Source organism: Hoplias malabaricus, chromosome X2 (genome assembly GCF_029633855.1).
Source record: "Hoplias malabaricus isolate fHopMal1 chromosome X2, fHopMal1.hap1, whole genome shotgun sequence".
NCBI classification, from domain to species: Eukaryota; Metazoa; Chordata; class Actinopteri; order Characiformes; family Erythrinidae; genus Hoplias; species Hoplias malabaricus.
In genome coordinates, this window is record NC_089819.1 from 43632402 (window position 1) to 43643355 (window position 10954).

The following is a 10954-nucleotide window of genomic DNA, read 5'->3' on the forward strand; positions in this document are numbered from 1 at the left end:
GGGAAAATGGAGGGATGGAGGGAGAGATGAAACAAGAGGACAAATTAGAGTGAACATCAGAGCAGCTGTTGGGTGCTTCCTTACATGTGAATAAGACATGAGATAGGTAGAGGTGTTTGAAGGCCATTGTGCTACTCTTTGTGTGTGACTTAACAAGCCATGTGGGCATTTGTGTTTTAGAGGAGTGGATTTAGAATGAGGACTAAATGTAGGGGAATGTTTTGCTCAGAAACTGGCATATACTACAAACTCACAAACTCCAGTATAAATGCTGGTAAAGAGCAGAAAGCTTCCATCAAGAATCATTTAAAAAAAACAAGAATTCACAATATGTTTGTATCATGATGCTGAATATAGATAAAGATATAAAGATAGATCTTTAGTCAAAGGCCATGACTAAATTACTTTTTGTTGAGGATTTTTTAGATATATGAAGTAACTAAGACTATGAGTGCCCCTGTAATTTTAGTGTCATTCCAATCAGTCCACATCAGTAACTTCACTGCTTTTCAAATTTATAAAGACTCCAGCAACTTAGATCAACTGTAAAATGAATGATAGAAATAAACCCAGCTTTAAAGCAAATGAAGTAATTATCTTACGCAACTCAGTCATAAAATTACAAATGTCATATAGTAACTTTGCTTATCTCGTTTGAATAGTACTGAATCAGGTGACAGTCTTAAGCATCAGTATTGGAACTCGGCTCATAAGATACAAGAAACAGCCAAACAGTAAAATGTAGGGGTCTATCCTACAGATGTCTTAAATTTTGTAATGAGAAGTAAATGAATCACCTTTTCTCATGAGCCACTGCCCCACAACTCAGCACAATGCTAAACAAATAACATAACAGGGTTTACAGTTAGTGTCTTCCTACAAGGTTGACCTACTGAGTAATTTAGGTTAGAAGCAGACCCAACAGCTGTGGTGGGCGGCTTCACAGCCAGTGCTGGCTTTCACCCTGCCAGCTTGATATTTTAGGTGATTTTGACAGTGCTACGTAGTAGATAGAACTGGTGATAATGTTAAATGGGGAATATTACACTAAATGCTTTTGTCAAAATACCATATGGTTCTAAACAACACAGCTCTGTTCTCATCCTGTCAGACAGCACTGTTCAACAATCCTGTTTCAGCACCTGTTCTTTTAAAAGAGAATGCATCTGGTATGAAAACCCAGGATTGAGGATTTAGGAGCAGAATTTCTGTATGTTGGCCGTATTTTGCTTGGATCTCTCTACTCTCTACTTTTGTCACTTTTTTATCTGTACACTAATGTATCTGCATTCATTGTTTGTTTTGGTTACTTGAATGTTACTTGGTTTTCATTATTGACTATTGATTGTTACTACAGTACCATATCAGTCTTTGCCATTTGAGCAATTATTATCCCATCATTGTCCTTTTGTATCGTATCATATCATATCATATCATATACAAATCCATTTCCGTTATCAAGGTGACCTTTGCTCTATTTTAACGTGTGGTTATAAACCTTACAATGAGTAAACTTAATGTACTTTACAAAAGTGGACATCATCCAATCTTTCATTATAAAGTTCATCTGAAGAGTTGGTAATATTTCACTCTATGTATATATGGCACACCAGGGAGGCCGAATAAAATGGCTGCAGTTGTGAAACCTTTGAGGTTTGAAGCTGTGTTCCGAGCCTGTTTGACTCAGTTTGTTACTGAAGCATGACTCACTAGAATAAGGCCCTTCAGCAACTTGTTTGTTTTCAGTTCTGACATAGAAACTACAGATGTGGAAATTCTGAATTTAGGGCAGAATGGACACAGTGGAGTTATTGTACCTCTCCATTTGTAGTGAGTGGCAAATTGTGGTGTAAGACAGGGTGTAAAAATCCAAGCCACTGATCCTCATTAAAGGTAGTTGTAAATTAGCAAGCTGACACAGAAACACAAAAATTTTGTAACTGCATACTCAGGACAAAAAAAAACTCAAAGCAAAACAGCTGGGTGTGATTATTCTAGTGGCAGGTGAGGCACAACATAGAAATTTGAAGATTTGTAGGAAATCTTAATGGCTGAAGAATCACATGCTTTTCCTAAGGAAACCACACCTGGACAGATTTCACAATTTACAATTTCACAAATTTAAGACACCTTTAGTGTTCCACCTCTTATTTGGAACCGCAGCTTTCAAGATATTGGCACTGTTCCAACTCTGACATGTCCCGCTTGATCTGGATGTGGTTACATACAGCTTTTGTGTAAGTGCAATAGTATTCATACGTTCCATAGAAATGCATTGAATGTGTCTATAAACTTTTAACCAAAAAATTCAAACTGCTCTAATTTGGTCATTTTTCAAATTATGCCCATCAAAATTTGCAGAGTCAGACCTGGGTACACTGGGTCCTAACATGTCACATTTAAAACTGATAGCCCCTTGTCTTCATAATATTTAACCTCATTTTCCTCTTTTGCGTTTTAATTGAGGGTCCAGAGGGTAGGTGACACCATCACCACTTTAGCACACAGACAAATCTGTCTGAATGATCCCTTTCAGAAAAAATATTTTCTTTTTAAATGCTAAAACTTTAACCTAGAAACTTAATTTAAACTTTAAATGGTACAGAGGTGTATAGACAAATTCATAATAAACATACTTTAGTACCTACCTTGGATTTTTGCCATTTCAACTCCTACAGCTTTAAAACTGGAAACACCACACTATACAGGATTGTAGACCTTATGTATAAATAGTGTGCTTGTGCTTGAAGTCTTTATCTGAAATGTATGTCTGTGTAGCAATCTGCTTTAAATTTCTCTAGGTGCTAAACTGACATAGCAGCTATTAAATCTATTTTTTATCTCTGTACAATACCAAACTCAATCAAGCATTGCAGCCAAGATAGGAGAGGCTTATTTCCACTGGAAATTGGAAGTTCATTTTCAGTACTTGGTCACCCATAACAAAGAAGGCCTTAGTAGGCTCTACCAACATTACAGGTAAATGATATAAACAGTGTGAACAATATTGTGCCAAACCCTGACATATTACTTCTACTGGTTCATTGTTCTAATCATAATGCAGGAGCACACGTTGGATAGAGTGCTCACCCCAGTTAGGTTTGGTCATCTGCCAGTTTATTATTTTTATAAACTACAGGTCAGTACTCTGTAGACACAGTGATCACTACATGTCAAACCGTTGTGTGGAAACTCTTTATAATTAGTGAATGGAACTACTTTTCAAATATTTTTAGATACTCTTGCAGCTACACATGAGCCTAAGGTTACTATGCTCAGTGCCAAGTGTGGACTAGGGGAGAATAAAGCCCTTCAGGCATTGCACAAGCTCTGCAGTGATGAAGACCATCAAACACTTTAGTCATGAGCTGGAGTCTGTTTGTGATTGTCAAACTTTTAGTCACATTCATTCATTTATAAAAAATAAAGAAAGAAATTTCATTTAAGACACATTGTGTCTAAATTGAATAATGCAGTGAAATATTAATCTCTCTGTATGCAGTTTCATATTGTACTGCATCAGTCTCAGCAGTGTGCATTATAAATGTACTATTATCAGTGCATTGTTACTGCTCAATTGCAGAAATTTGACCTGAGCTCATCTTGATTGTGTTGCTCTGGTTGTTCATATTGCACTTTCAGTGCCTGCCTCTTCCCAGATGGACCTGGCTGTCACTTAAAATAACTTAAATTAACCAAATGTGATGATGCTTTGATGCACTGAAGCCTGTGATGCCAGTAGTTTGCACACACACCTGTGCATTTCTGCCTAGCAGTCCACCATCAATGCAAAGAATTCCTGGCCATCAACTTAAACAGACATGCTGCTTTAGGTGTTTGCTGAAGAGATCCCCTTTGTTCTGTTGTGGAGGAAACATGCATGGTCTTTCAATAGTTAACTTTCTAAGGTGCTTCCTCTGATTATTATTTTTTCTTCTCTCTCCTTTTTACTCACCCTTTCTCTTTTAATTAAACAAATCGCAACTGCCCTGATTCAGCAGTTATTTAAAAACGTCTCCTTGAATGACTCTGTGTCAGTTAAAGCACAAATAAACAACTCTAATCCTCCATGGACACCACTGATAATGTGCAATTTTCACAAAGCCTGATTACCCAATCAGCCCGCAGTCCTCACTACAGATCTGCCAGGGGGACCTCAATGCTCCCTGCTGAGAAAGGGAGGGAGGGAGCGAGAGAGAGAGAGAGAGAGAGAGAGAGAGAGAGAGAGAGAGAGAGAGAGAGAGGGAGACAGAGAGAGAGAGAGAGAGAGAGAGAGGGAGACAGAGAGAGAGAGAGAGAGAGAGAGAGAGAGAGAGAGAGAGAGAGAGAGAATTAATTAGAATTTAGTTAGGGGGAAAAAATTGAGTAAGAAGAGGGAGACAGCAAAAGAGATAAAGGGAGAAATAGAGACGCAAAAGAGAAACAGAGTGGCAAAGTGAGAAATAGAGAGACACATGAGAAAGAGAGAAACAGAGAGAAGGCCAAGAGACATGAAGTCCGAAAGAGATAGAGAGAGACAGACAAAGAGCAGAGGTGGTCTAGAGAATAAACAGATTAGTAGGCCGAAGGTGGCTGTACAAAGGCGACACCTTGCAGTCATAAGTATTTGGATAGCTTTTGTTCCGCTGCTGCTGGCAGAGTGGCTGGTCAGTGATGAAAGACTATCCACTGGCCACTGGGATGATCTGCACACTCATCAAATCTGCTGAGTCATTTGATTTTTCCGGTCTCCTTACAAAACTTCATCCCAAATGTGGCAGATGCATAGCTGCAACAAAGGGCTGATCTCCTCTTGGCTGCAGTTTTACATGTTGGATCGAGGAGGGTGTAAGTTCGTTTAACTTGGCCCTGTACTCCGACCACTCAAATTTACACACAATGTTTAATCATCATTAGTATGTTTTGCCTAGAGGTTAGGCTTTCTCCATGTTAAGACCATCTGCTTCCATTTGTTAATGCTAGAGGTTTGACTGATGGGTTTTTTTGCAATCATTTTACACCCACTGGTCACTTTATTAGAAACAGGGCCACATATTCTGATCCCTATCTCATAATAACCATGTTTTGGCATTTTATAAGTGGTCGAGTTTTGACTACAACTACAAACACATTGCTCTTGGCTGGAGATATTCGGTTTGTGGTTAGAGAGACTAGCTGACAAATCACAGAGCCTACCTGGCAACACCCAGGCTGCAATTTGCCAATCTACACCTGTTGAGCTATGAGGTGGGCATTCATAATGAATGACTAAGAAATGCACTCTATGGCCATCTGCTCATTTTATTTTTCTCCATTGTATTATTGGAATTTTTTATGTCCATTTTGTAAAGTGGTCTTTGTTTTGACTAAAACAAATTTGAACATGTGGTGACCAGTCCTTATGGGGATCACCAACATTTTGGGTTAAGGTTACGTATAAGTTTAGGGTTGATCTAGTATTTGGGGAAAAGTTAATATTCAATCTAAACCAAAGATCATTGAAGTCTAATTGAATGTCCCCACAATTCACAGACACGAGATTGTGTGTGTGTGTGTGTGTGTGTTTCACTCATGTTGTGAGTATCCCAAGCTTCCTTATTAGTAATGGTCTACACAAAAATATTTTATAATTTATTTTATTCTTATATTATGAATGTAATGTCCCCACAATGCATGGAAAGGTTTATCTGTTTGTGTATGAACCTCAAGCTGCCCCAGCTGACCCCAGTGCATGTGCTGTTTGAGTGTATATATTTGTGTGTGTCCACGTGCACGAGTGTGTGTTTTATTGAGATTTACCACATGAACACAGTTTACAGAATGAGGGAGATAACGAGTGAACTGAATGACTTCAGCAGGAATACCCCTTTGCCCCACTTCCACAAATATAAACAGGACCCCCACCCTTGTTGGTGTGTGTGTGTGTGTGCAAAACATGCTTATACAAATACCTTAAAAGATAGATGGTCCAGACAAATTAGCTGAGAAGATGCAGTGAGATGTAAGGATTATTTATTTGTATTTTACAAAGCCCACTCCCAAAAACGTTGGTACACTGTGCAAAATGTAAATACAACCAAAAGGCAAGGGTGTGTGAATCGTTAACATTTTATATTTAATAGAAAATAGTACAAAGACAAAAGTTTAAATGTTGAAACTGTGGAAGTTTTTTAATGCCCATTTTCATGTTGATATTATCATGTTGCAAATCATTTGGTGCAGGGACATGTTTGTCACTTCTTCTTTTAACAACACTCTACAAACGTTTGAGAATTAAGCTAAAACACATTTGTGTTGCGGAACATTACATGTCCCTGTCCCACATGATATAGAAATAGTATAGAAATATAGAAATAGAAATATAGAAATTTCTCTGGATTCTCTGAATCTTTCATTTATATTATGTTCTGTAAATGAGCAAAACCTGTGCTACAGGGATTTGGCTATTTTTTAGGTTACAATTTTTGGATCTTTCTTTACATCAAACCAAAGTATTTAACTAAGATCCAGTTAGAGTTCCATTGATGTTTAATGCTTTATTAATGCTCCATTTTGAAGAGGCAGCATTTATTTCAAGTTAAATCAAGGTTAAGTTTGTGTTCTAGAATTTGTTTATCTATAAAAAGTTATTAATCATGAAAAGGTTCAGATTGTCTCAGTCAGTGATACTGCAGCAAAATTACAAATCAAAAGCTGCATGTTTTAAAATTTCAGGTCAACATTTCTCTAATTCCTTTTAATTAGTGACTTACAGACCTGAATGTAATTGTAGGCAAATATATGAAGGTAAATTTAAACCATTTGCTTATGCTTGTACTCCTTAGACTACTTTTGTGTGTGTGTGTGTGTGTCTGTGTGTTACTATCAACTATTTCACATTCCATAGAGGGAAAGATAATGGTGAACTGATTGCCCTCAGGGATACCTTTCTTGCAGATAACTCTATGAAGTCACACACATCTTTCTAATGATATAACTGCTGAAATTTTTACAGAAAATGTAGCTAACAGGGCGGCACAGTGGCGTAGCCACATAGATCCAGGGACCAGGAGGTAGTGGGTTCGAGTCCCACTCCAGGTGACTGTCTCTGAGGAGTTTGGTGTGTTCTCCCCATGTCTGTGTGGGTTTCCTCCAGGTGACTGTCTGTGAGGAGTTTGGTGTGTTCTCCCCATGTCTGTGTGGGTTTCCTCTGGGTGACTGTCTCTGAGGAGTTTGGTGTGTTCTCCCTGTTTCTGTGTGGGTTGCCTCCGGGTGCTCTGGTCCCATCGCGACCCTGAAATGGCTAATCGGTTACAGATAATGAATGAATGAATGTAACAAACAGAGAAATCTAATTTTGCCCACTTTAGAGCTTCGCTTTATGGCTCAAATCCCTCTTTACCATTATTAGTGTCTGGTACAGTGATTAAATTACTGCAGCTCCCTCACTTAACCTGCTGTCGAACATGAACAAGACATTTGAATGTTTTCATTTGGAGTAGGTTTTTCCTACCTGAAGGGAGCATGCCATCTTATTTTCAGGCAATAACCATGGCCTCAGACTTGGAGGAGCTCATGTGCATAATGCTTACTTGACACTCGGCTGCAAACTGCTCAAGTTCATGTTGGAGGCCTGCAAACAAAGACAGAAGGACAACATTATCTGCAAAGAGCAAGCACCTCACAAGCCCATGTCCGAAGCCCTTCTGTTTCAAACTATTCCTTGCCACCCTGTCCACAAATATGTACGGAAGAGGAGTGGAGACAAGACACAATCCTGATGGTGTCCAGTGCCCACATTGAACAAAAGAATTCAAGCAAAACTCACACTCTTACATTATAAGAGTGCTTACATTATAAGAATTGCTAACAAAATTACAGTAATTCCATGTCAACAGTTGTATTATCATCTCTCACTGTGTTATAAATATTTTGTTTAATGTCTTAAAGGAACGTCTACAGTTGTGGGGAAACACAGTTCTAAGCTCTGAATATTTTAAGGTGGAATGATATGTTTGATGGAAATAATGTTGTTTGTACATGGCTGAAGTTGAACTATGTCTCTATGTTTTTATTCACTGGTTGATTTACCACAGACACTCATTTGTAACTCGAGTTATTTATTTTTATAGCACTTTCAGTAATGAAGTTTTCACATCTTCATTCAACTTTTTTCTGAGTTTGGAGTCATTTTGGATCCACCTTAAGTGATCAGAAACAGTAAAAATAAATTAATATTAACTACCTATGGAGTAAGAATAGATTCTCGTTTTGGTTTGGGCTTTTCAAAGTCTGGATTCCTCTACGTTGTCTATAATAACTTAAGATACCTCTGCCATAAGCACAGTGAGAGAGAAAGACTAGCATGCTGGACTCAGCCAGGATAATTTTTCATTCATTTACAGACACTGAGGCTTTGTAAACACATCAGTCAGGTTATGAGCACACAAACACACTGGAGAGCTAGAGAATGGTTCTCCAGATGTTCTTAATTTTATTTTAAAAAAGTGGATTTTGATTACAGTTGTGAGCTACGTCTTTATGGTACATCAAATGTTTACAAAAAAAATAAAAAAAATCTCAGCACTATGAGATTAATACTAAAAACTTTCTAACTAACTAGAACTAAAAATGTTCTAAAAGCTGAGGACCAAATGTGGGTTGAAGGTTTATATCTGGGATGGTCTGTCTTTCTTTTTCTGTGTGTGTGTGTTTGTGTGCCTGTATGAGGTCATGTTTGTGGGGGGTTGTATGGAGTGAGGCTGACAATAACACTTAAATTTGGCATGATCCATTTCTTCAGTGTGTGTGTGTGTTTGTGAATACACAGATGATGTGAGATGAGGCTGAATAGAGTTGTCCTTTGTGACATGGGGTGTTTCCTCAGTGTGTGTTTATGTGTGTATGCTTGGGTTTGTTCGGTTTAATTATTTTCTGTGACCCCAGAGAGGGCCAGAAAGCCTTATCATGCAAAGCTGAGCTGAGCTGGTGTAAGTGTGTTTGTACATGTACATTTGAACCCTTTGCTCGTTAGGGCCCAGCGAATCACTGATAGCACACATACTTACACCAAACCCACACACACATACACACCATGGTACGGACACCTCCAACACCCGGGCACATCGCCAAGGCAACCAGCTTATAATGCTCTAAAGAGTGAACTTCGACCTACTAGTTCTACAGTCTCTTAAAAAAGATCTCTAGGGCTGAAGGTGTGCTCAGAGCTACTTATTTACCACAGACCTGGTGGCATTATTATTGGGTGTATGGGCGTCAGTTTTTTTTTTTTTTTTTTGCACATTGTACTTTTTGTTATAATAAAATGCAATTTACAGGAGATGAGTTTACAAGTATATAAGAGTGGACAAGTGTATCATGCTTATCTTGACTTAGCAGATGAAGAACAGCAAGAAAATACATTTTTTGTAGAAAATATTTCCATTTAATATTAAAAAAATCAAGTTAACAGCTATTGTCTATGCTGTTATCATTCATTCATTCATTGTCTGAAACCGCTTATCCTGTTAAGGTTCATGGTGGGTTCGTAGCCACACACTCAAACATTCACTCACACACTCACACCTATGGACACATTTGAGTCGCCAATCTACATACCAGTGTGTGTTTTTGGACCGTGGGAGGAAACCGGAGCACCTGGAGGAAACCCATACAGACAAGGGGAGAACACTCCAAACTTCTCACTGACAGTCCTAGACATGGGACCTGGAGTGGGACTTGAACCCACAACCTCCAGGTCCCTTTAGCTGTGATCTCATTAATTTAATTCTTTGCAAATGTGGCAAAAATCATGTAGTATATAACTGTCTAACTCAATTGAAGCAGAACTTTGTTTTTAAACAAGGCATGTTTTATTTATCTATCATACTATGGCTATAAACAACAATCACCATAATATTAAAACTACTTCCTTCCCTTTAAACTCCATTTCATCTGCTCCACATACTATATATGTGCACGTTGTAGATCTACAATTACAGACGGTAGTACATATGTTGCTGTGCATATTTTCACCGTTTATCAGTGGTCAGGACTCACAGAACCGCTATAGAGCAGGTGTTAGTTCAGAGGTGGATCATTCTCAGCACTGATGTGGTGGTGGTGGGGTGCGCTGGTTTGAGTCGATCAGATATACCCACTGCCCACTCACTGCCCACTGTATTAGAAACATCGACCTTATTGTTACACTTTGCAGAGAGAGTTCCCTTTTTACTGCACAGTTTGTGTTAGTTACCCTATAGTACTTTAACAGTGGCCACAGGATGCTGCCCACAGGACACTTGGCTAGATATTCCATCTGCAAGAGCTCTCCAAGAGAGTAAAATTCGTGTCATTCTGGGGGTTGGTAGGACGGGCATCAATGCTGCCAGTGTCGTCTGTTGCTTAACGTAACAGAGTTGAGCAGTCAGTGTTCTCCTCCAAACACACTGAGCTGTAAATAATGTGACTATTTTAAAAAGATGATTGGGGTTATAAAAAAAAGTGAGTTGGATTTGCCACAGCCTCCCTCTCAGTTCCCTGTGAAACTGTAATATTTCTTTCCTGAAAAACACATCACATATCTCTGCCCAGGGCATGCCTTGGGGAAAGACCTGGGCAGGCACAATGGTCATTCAGATGAGGCCTGGCCCCTGAATGTCTACTTATGGTGAGGGGGCTTATTCACCTCATCCAAATCTCTGTGTACAGCACATGTTGACAGAGGACATGCAACAATAAAACTGTTCAGACAATGTTCTGTTTCTTCACCCTGTGACTGTGCCATCACACAACATCGCAAGCTAGCGTACAGATTGTGTGCCAGTATAAAGTTTTTAGTTCCAAATGGAACAAATATCTTGGGTTTACTTGCATTGGTAAAGAAAATTCAGCAAGTCATACTGTCTTCTTAACAAAATAAGCTTTACTTCAGCCAAAGGTGTTGCACTGTGGCAAGTTTGTTTTACAGAAGTATTCTTTATACACTCCAATTTGC